This window comes from Cnephaeus nilssonii, assembly GCF_951640355.1.
Source record: "Cnephaeus nilssonii genome assembly, chromosome: 14".
In the NCBI taxonomy this organism is placed as follows: Eukaryota; Metazoa; Chordata; class Mammalia; order Chiroptera; family Vespertilionidae; genus Cnephaeus; species Cnephaeus nilssonii.
In genome coordinates this window covers 13,633,309-13,643,187 of record NC_137085.1, presented here as the reverse complement: position 1 = coordinate 13,643,187, position 9,879 = coordinate 13,633,309, and positions in this window count along the sequence as shown.

The window sequence follows — 9,879 nt, the reverse complement described above, 5'->3', positions numbered from 1 at the left end:
AATGAATAAATTAGTGATAAGTTTGCTAGACAGTGAGGAAAGAAACCTATGTTGTTGACAACTTTGAATGTGATAAAAAAATATTTGTATACACTTCTTAAACTAGCTTGACATAATTTACAACAATAAGACAAATGTGCCTATTTCAAGTATACAAATCCATGACTTCTAATAAATGTATACATTCCTGTGACCACTGCTTCCATCAAACTATAGAAATGCTAGAATGTCCATCATTCCCAAAAGTTCCACTGTGTACCTTCCCAGTTAATCCCCCACCCTCTATTCCAGGCAACCACTGACCTGATTTCTATTACAGTAGATTGACTTATCTAGTCCAAACCTTGACGTATATGGAATCTAACACAAAGAATCATGTGTTGGCTTCCTTTGCTCAGGATTCTTCAGAGAGGGAGGGAGAGGGAGAAGGAGAGAGAGAGATTGATTTTATTATAAGGTATTTATAAGGTCTTGGGTCACACAATTATGGAGGCTAGGACGTCCATGACCTAATGTCTATAAGCTGGGGACCAGGAAAGCTGGTGGTATAGTTCAAAGGCCTGCTGGCCAGAGAGCCAATGGTATAGACTCTATTCTGGGTCTGAAGGCCTGAGAACCAGGCAGGCTGAGAGCAAGGGAAGGTTGATGAGCTAGCTCAAATAGTGAGGCATAGGGTGAATTCAATCTTCTTCCTCTGTTTTGTTCTATCTGGACCTTCAGTGGACTGGATGAGGTCCATCCACACTGGGGAGGGCTCCTGCTTTACTCAGTCCACCCATTCAAATGCTAAATTCATCTGGAAACACCATTCTAGACATACCTAGACATAATGTTTAACCAGTTATCTGGGCACTCGCTGGCCCAGTCAAGTTGACACATAAAATCAACCATCACAGGATGAACTGAAAGTATTTGAAGTTTCTTTGTATTGCTAATTAATATTACATGCTATGGAAATACCACATTTTGTTCACCCATTCACCTGGTTTTGCATATTATCCCAGTTTTTTGGCTATTTTAAATAAAGCTGCATGAACATTCCTATATAAGACATTTTAGTGAAAGTATATTTTTATATCTTTCAGGTAAAGAGACATTTTCTTTCCTACTGGAGGAATTTGGGACCATGTGCTAGGCATGTATTTTTATCCTTGTAAGATACTGCCAAACGTTTTTGCGTGTTTTTTCCAAATGCTTGTGCCATGTTGTGCTTCCACCAGTCACATGCAAGAAATATTTGTAAATTAATAAAATATTTCTTCATTAACTATTTTATGGGCAATGAATACAGAGGACTTTAAATTTCCACAAAATAACTCCACATCAAATTTCTCTGTGAAAATCGTTTCCTTCTTCATAAAGGGTAACAAGAAGGGTCATGGTACATATTAAATTGATCACAAAACTGCTTTCAGAAATTGAAGTCCTCAGATTTATCACTGTTGTAAAAATAAATTTCGGCACAATGCTATGTACATAGAGTTTAAAATATCATAAATTTGACAAAAAAAGATTCAAAGTGAGCAATAGAGGTAGTATGCCATCAAGCAAGAAAAGCTGCTTATATTCCAACTCAAATAGTAGACTTGGGGTATATATTGCTTCCCTTTCCTATAATATGCTAGTAGGATCTTATCCTATGTTACAGAAAAGTAAATAGCCTTGCTGTAGGGGCTACTTTTATCACTATCTTAGTCCATTTGGGCTGCTGTAACAAAATATCGCACACTGGGTAGCGCATAAACAACAGAAATTGGTTGGGTGAGGGCCCTCTTCCAGGTCATAGACTTCTCATTGGATCCTCCCATGGCAAACAGGGCAGGGGAGCTCTTCGGGGTCTCTTTCATAAGAGCACTAATCCCATCCCTGAGGGCTCCACCCTCATGACCTAATCACCTCCCAAAGGCCCCACCTCCTAGCACCATCACTTTATCGGTTAGGATATCAACATATGAATCAGGGAGGCGGGGGGGGGGGGGGGGGGCACATAAACATTCAGATCATAGCAATCTCACATTGTAGTTGCGTTCACACTGTCCATGAAAAGCAAAAAATAGAGAATGATTACAGGACTACAACCAGTGCTGACTAAAATTTCAAGATCTGTCTCCATAGCATCCTGGCATGGACCCAAGGAGGCAGAAAACCTTCAGAAAAATGAACTGTATGCCTTTTTGCACCTTCCATGTCCAAACAGTCTGCAGGGATCCCTGGGTACTCAACAGGTGTATGGTAAAGGGGGCAGACCTTGTCTTTATGCCCTGCAGGTCACCCTGAGCTCGGATCATACTGACATGCAATTATTAATCTTTGTATAACACTTCCTAGGCTTCAAAAGTAGTTCTTATTTGTGGCCTTGCAGATTGAAAGGCTCTTCTATGAAGCCTGTAAAACAGGAACTATTTCCCGGTGAGGGATTGAGGCTGAGGGGGTGTAATTGGCTTTCCCAAGGTCACACTGGTGACATCACTGCCATGAACTTGGTGTCCACTGAAGACCACCTACCCTCCAACTCTGGTGCTCCATGAGTGACCCTCACGCTACCAGTGAATTTTGTACATTAAAAAATATTTCTATTTTCGCTCAATAGTAAGAGCTTTGTGATCCGAATTATAATGTCACCCTTTTTCATCTCTTCTTTCTTTTTGCCTTTGTGGTGGTAGCCCGAGGTTCATGGTGGAGGTGTGAATTAAACTTACAACTCCTGATGACAAAAGTCCCCGGGCCGTGCAAGACACTGTGTTTATACATAATAATCTCATCAGGGGGTTATGAGGCCTAATTAATTACTGTTTGCAAAGCAGCCTGAAATAGAAAGATGAAAGGTTTTACCAGAGTGTACAGTATCGATGGCAGTTTAAGCAGGGTGTGTACAGAACTTGCAGGAATGACAGACAGTGAGGCAGAGAGTCAGTGGGAGGGCTCAATTAGTGGCACACCTGCAAACCCCTGAGGTTCAAATCCAAGCAGATCAACCTGTTTCTTCATCCTTCAGTTAGATGAGTGAACCACAAACATAGACCACCTTAGCAGGAGCTTGGATTTGACCTGGCAGGTAGACCACGTTTATCTTTTCTTTTGAAGGATTGTGTTTATAGCAGACAGATCAATGGAGTGATAGTTCCCTGATCACTTTCCCTTGTAAGGCCATACATGGAGCTGTTTACATTTTAATAGAAATTTGCACTCCCTGGAAAGAATATTTAAACTGTTATTTGGTATTGTAATTAAGACAAAGGATGAGGTCTATGGATCAAATAATGGGAAATGTACAAGTTCAATGACTGAAAGGAACCTCACAGGGCGATCTGTCCATAAATTGCTAATTTGGCAGGCCATGGAGGGTAGTCACACCCCAGGCCTATAACTTCTTTAGTAAAAGGTATGTCAGCCCTGTCCATTGTTCTTGTGCATCCAGGTTAACACACCTTGGAAATGACTGCAGTAATCCTCTTCCCAGACCCCTCAAAGGCATAACCATTCTCAAGGAAGCACATAACCTTGTTAACTATCTTGCACCTTACTTTCTCTCATCCTCATGCAGTTTTCCTTACATTCCCACCTTAATTCCAAGTGTATAACATCAACTGCAAAACTCTTGGGAGCATTTGAGATCTTGCTTCCCACCATTCCATCGGTTTGGCTCAAATAAACTCTTGAAAAAATTCTCTACAGGTTTGAATATTCTTACGTTGGCAGGTCAGATCTGGGTTGCAGTTCTTGTTACTTGATAGTTGGATCAACTTAACATCTGGAGCCCATTTTCATCATCTAAAAAATGGTTTGCTGCCAATGGGAGATTTAGATGAGTGCGGAGCAGGGTACCTGGCACACTGTGACCACTCCACAAAATAGAGCTTTAATCATGCAGAACACAGACCTCACATAGCACCTCCTAAGTTCTTTATTTAAGAAATGAGGAGCCTCAGAGAAGGAAGCTTGTTTAATGGAGGAGGCAGAGGCTAGTCTATAAACTAAGTGAACAAAACTCTCAATCCAAGCTTTAGTTCCCACACTGGATAAACACCAAGATACCTTCAGGGAAACTGAGCCCCCTCTGACTCAAAGAGCTTGAATTATTTTATTTTATTATAGTATTATTTTAAAATATATTTTTTATTGATTTTAGAGAGAGGAAGGAAGAGGGTGAGATAGAAACATCAATGAGAGAGCAACACTGATCAACTGCCTCCTGCACGCCCTCTACTGGGGATTGAGCCCACCACCCGGGCATGTGCCCTGACCTGGAATTGAACCAGGGACCACGTGGTGCATGGGTCAATGCTCAACCACTGAGCCACACAGGCTGGGCTATTGTTTTTTTTGAGAATAAGCCTTCAAGTATTCCTGGGGTTGAATAAGAGATCTGGGATTGAGAACTCACCCTAATCACTCACTATGTGATCTTGGGCTATGTCAGAGCCTTAGTTTGCCTTCTGTAAGAATTGGGATCATATATTGTTATGGAATGTTTGTGTTCCCCAAAAATTCATACGCTGAAGCCCTTACCCAATGTGATGATATTAGGAGGTTGGTCTTCGGGAGGTGATTAGAATTAGATGGGGCCACGAAATACACCAACAGGATTGGTGTCTTTATAAGAACAGGAAGAGACTAGAACCTGCTCTCCCCCATGTGAGGAACACAGGAAGAAAGCAGCCATCTATAAGCCAAGAAGAGGGCTCTCCCCAGAACCTGACCATGCTGTCACCCTGGTCTCAGACTTCCAGCCTCCAAAACTGTACAAATTAAGATTCTGTAGTTCAAGCCACCTAGTATATGGTGTTTTATTATAGTAGCCTGAGCTAAGAAATACCTATATCTCTATCAACATATCTACATATAGATATCTAGATATTGATATAGATATCAATATCATTTTGAGACTCAAAATATTCAAACCTCTAACCCTGTATAGACATGAAGATGTTCCATAAACCCTAGTTCTAATCTCCCCTTTCCTTTTAGTATAGAAGGCAATATTTGAGCTTCAGTTCCTTGTTGGCTGAATGACCTTCTTGGTTCTTGGAAAATAGCGTTGGGTGCTTGACAATCATTCCAGAAGCTAAAGTGTTTTGAGATAAGGAGGGGAACCTTCTGATGAAAAATATATTTGTCTGTGCAGTTTCATTATTATTATTACTTACCTGCACTCAGAGCAACTGCCGGGGAGCCAAAAGCACCAGAGGGTTAACAGGGCTGTGATTTATTGGTATCTTCCCTTGAGCAGGAGCTGAGTGTGCCTCAACCACCGCACATTGCCTTTATTCCTTGGAACAAAATTGCAAGAGACTGCAGCTTCCTCCACCAGGCACTGAAACAGCAGGTGGGGTTAATGCATTTCACAGCGAATTCTGATTTATAAAATATGCTTAGCAACTTATGAATATGGATGTGATTTCTGCAAACAAAAGGTTGCTTGGCTCCCAATTGGGGAAGACCATATTTAAGAATGCAATGTCATGGCAGGACCTAAGGTGAGGAACGAAGAAGTTCAAAGGGTCCAAGAGGAGGCAAAAATAGATGAAGATCGGGAAGAAGTCAGGAAACAGAGGCTGCCCTGATGCCACAGAGAGACTGGCCAAAGGGAGTGCAGGAGATAAATCAAGAGGGATGAGAGGAGGTGAGAAAGGTAAAGTGGGAGCCCAAAGCAGTTAGGAAAGAGAAGATGGAAGAAAAAGGTCAAGGCTACCTTGAACTATTAATGTCTTCAGAGAGAGTGGAGGAAAGAATTCTTCATAATGGATTGAGAGAAAAGTTGTGAAAGTCTTTCCTGTGGCATTTAAACTAATAAATATGTATAACTCTATGGGCTGTGTGGTGGGTGGTGTGTGGAAACACAGCTATTTTTGGTGTATTCAATTAAAGAATGCTCAGTAGGATACGGTCAGGCTTCCTATAGGACTGATCTCGTGACCAAGGTTAAAGAGTTTCTCAAGTGCTTGGGAGTTTGAGTTAGGTTCTACGACTTGATACTTGGACCGATCTTTAGGTATTAACAGCATTCTCAACATGGTTTGATTGGCTCATTCAGACACTAAAATAGCATGAGGGAGTGAAGAAGGAAAAGAGACTGACATTTCTTGAGGGCTTACTGTGGTTGGGCCTTTCATATAACCATCTAATTCATATTTCCTAAAGAATGTGGTGACTTTATCTCTGATTTTTTTTTTAATTCAAAAGGAGAGGGACATGATTCTGTAGCCCACATCATGTTATCTCTAACTTATTTGTATCCACTCTGATACTGGGTCAAAATCACTCCTTTCCTACTCTTAATTCATGTGGATAATATGGAAATGGCATCCCCTGAAACCCCAGGGATGGCGAACATTTAATCAGAGAATCGCATACATCTGACTATAATCATCATTGGTTAGTTCAGAGTTGGCTAGAGGACCCAATACTCATAAAAAGAAAAAAAAAAGGCATCATCAACAAAATATTTCAGGAAATTCTCTTTAGAAGAGGCAAGAAATGGAGCAAAGTAGAAAACAACTTTTTATGAATATCTACAATGATAATACTAATAGTGATGATAATTTTTACTGAGCACCTAGCTGCTTTATACAATCCCTGATAGTCACAATGCTTCTGAAATTTTGATGTTATAATCCCATTTTGCAGATGAGTAAACCGAGTTTAAATGTGTTTAAGGAACTTACTCAAGTGCCACGGGTGGGATGCAAACCCAAACAATGCCTCCCACCTCTGCCTTCTGTTGCCCCTGTTGTTCAGCCAGCCTGTGCTAGTTCAAAAGATAATACTGTATTTGTTTCTATTCTTCTTCAGATTCCACACATAAGTGAAATCATATGGTATTTGTCTTTCTCCGACTGACTTATTTTACTTAGTATAATACTCTCCAGGTCTATCCATATTGTCACAGATGGTAAAATTTTGGTTTTTTTATGGCCAAGTAATATTCCATTGTACATATATACCACAGTTTTTTTATACACTCATCTATTGATGGACACTTGCCTTGCTTCCACAGCTTGGTTACTGCACTCTAAAGAACAATATAAATGAACAAATAAGACAGAAAGACTCACAGATGCACAGAACAGACTGATGGTTGCGAGAAGGGAGGGGGTTGGGAGAGTGTCGATGAAAAAGGTGAAGGGATTGAGAAGTACATACTGATAGTTACAAAATAGTTATGGGGATGTAAAGTACAGCAAAGGAAATAGTCAATAATATTTTAATAACTATGTTTGGTGCCAGTGGAAACATCAGGGGGAACACTTTGCAAAGTATTTGGTTGTCTAACCACTACGCTGTACACCTGCAACTAATACAAAATAATATTGAATGTAAATGTAATGGAAAAAATTAAAGAACAAAAAGGTTTAAAAAAGATTATGTTTTATTTGCATAGCCCTAATTAGAAGCATTATCTCATTTGTCTTTTCCACATATCTTTTAAAGTAGATAGAAAAAGTAATATTAGCTCCATTTTGTAGAGAAGGAAGGAGAACAATGTGAAGAGATACAGGAATTGCCCAGATTCATGTTCATTCATCCAGAAATATTTTGTGCCATGTATTGTGTGGAAACCTAGGACTATGTGGTCAGCAAATGTATGATTCCTGCACTCTTGGAGGTCTGAACTTGGTGAGCCATTAATGATGTCATCACAGAAACGCATATGTAATGGCAAGCTGGAAAAATGACCGCATGGAAAAGATGAAGTGCCATGAGCATGTAGAGTACCCGTTCTGAGAAGGACAGGTGGAAGGACCTGTGCCCTGGTACTCACAGGAAGAGGACAGAGTTAACTGGTTGGAAGTGGGACAAAGTAAACAGAGAAGGAGGGGCTTGTCAGGATATTCCACAAATAGACTGAAGCAGGGGAACAGGTTCCCCAAACAGAGGGTTAGTTATCTGGCTGCTCCTAGGGCAAAGGGGAGTATAGCAGAGGCTGACCAGATAGACAGCAGAGCCTGGTCATAGGGTGTCCTATGAGCTGTGTGCAGACATTTGTTTGTTACTGTAGAGAAGTAGCAAGATCTTGAGGAGTTGTAAGCAGAGGAGTGTCTTATGCATTTTAAAAAGGTCCCTCTGGCTGCAGAGTGAGAATTTATTAAATGAGATTTGGCCTGAGGACAGGGAGGCTGGGAGGGAGGTTTTTCCAGGAGGGTGGGGGTGAGTGCGGGGAGGGTGTGGTGGCCTGAACTGGGAAGTGTCAGAGGAATTGATGAGAAGTTGGTGGATTTCAGACATGAAATTAACATAACTCAGACTGATTGACTTGGGGATTGAGGAGAGACTAAAGAAATGCAGAGCCAGTCACCTGGGATCCAAGTCTAGGACTGCAGGCAGCGTGACAAGGACCGCTGGAGCCAGGGACTCGTTCTTAATTTAGATCTTCGCGATATCTGGGCAATGAGCGTGGTGAGCATCGGGACTAAAGATACTCAAACTGGTTAGGAAATGAGGCCACTTCCCAAGTTCTGCAGTGGATGCTGGACTTGTGGGAACCTGTGGGGGAGGCTGTGTGTGTGTGTGTGTGTGTGTGTGTGTGTGTGTAAGAGTGGGGGGAGAAGGAGATAGAGAGTAGAGAGAAAGAGAAAGAGAGAGAGTTAACTTTTTCTCCTGCCCCAGTTTCTATGAGCTGCTCTGTCTTTTGTGTTCTTTGCCAAGAGGAAAGAAAACAGATTGTTCTTGCTCAGAGCATTCAGCTGACTCAACTGATGCCAAACCAAAAAAAAAAAAAAAAAAGCCCTAAGAACATAAGAATTGCTCATGTGTACAGAGCACTTTACAGTTTACAAAGGGCTCTACATTACACTCATAAAACTGTAAACCCTGTGAGGCAAGGCTCCTACTATTAATTTTACTTCAATTTGAAAGACACACACACAAAATGTTCTGGGAGGTTAAATAAGGGGCGTAAGCCTTACAATATATTTGCATCAATTGTATCTGACCTTAGTTCTTCTTTCACTGGTTGTATCAGGCTTGACTTCACCATGAAGGGGCCACCTAAGATAAGAAGGACCTTGTATGGTCCTTCCCCATTCTCAAAGCCTTTCACACTAGGCACTCACTGTCATCATCACAACAAGACCCAAGTTATCACCCTCATTTCAGATGAGAAAACAGAGGATCCCAGGTGCCCAAAGTCAAAGAGCCAGCTAGGAGGCCCTCTGCCTCCTCCCAGGATCACTTTTAAGCTAAGAGGAATGGAACCTCAGGTTCGGAGAGAGAGATTCAACTAATTCAAATATGATGGGGGTTGAGGATGCTCTCCCCAGTCTCGAGTTAGGTTAACAATCTCATCTGAATGAGGCCTGGTCTGCAGCCCTGAGGAGGGCTGGGTTAAGAGCAGCTATCACTGCAATCTCCTAACTGGAAATCTGTGGGATTCTATCTCAAGCCACAGAGCCCTGATTTAGCCAACTGAGCCTCAACCAGGAAGTCTCTGCTACCATCTCCAATGGCAACTGCTCATCCCCACTTCTAGCACACCACTCTTCCCTGCCAACGGGCAGGCACTGACCACCCAGAGCCTGCTGGCTGCTAGAGCCAGCCCTGAGGCTTCAGGGAGAATCAAGTTAGGTCAAGTTCCCAAGTTAGGATAAGGCGAAGAGGTGAAGAAGGGGAAAGGCGTAGAACAGCACTAAAGACATTCTTTTGAGTAATGAAACTATGGTTTCTGAGGATGTACTAGGAGATGCATGCTTGGACATTTATTTCATAGCCCAATGAAGGAGAGGATAACGCCATTTGGCAGAGAAGAAATAGAATCAGAGAGGTTATGCTGCTGTCCAAGGTCACACAGCTAGAGAGTGGCAGAGCTAGGATTAAACCTCCTGTCTCTCTGGTGCTAAGGCCATGCTCTTCTCACATTTCCACTCTTCTTCATATTTTATC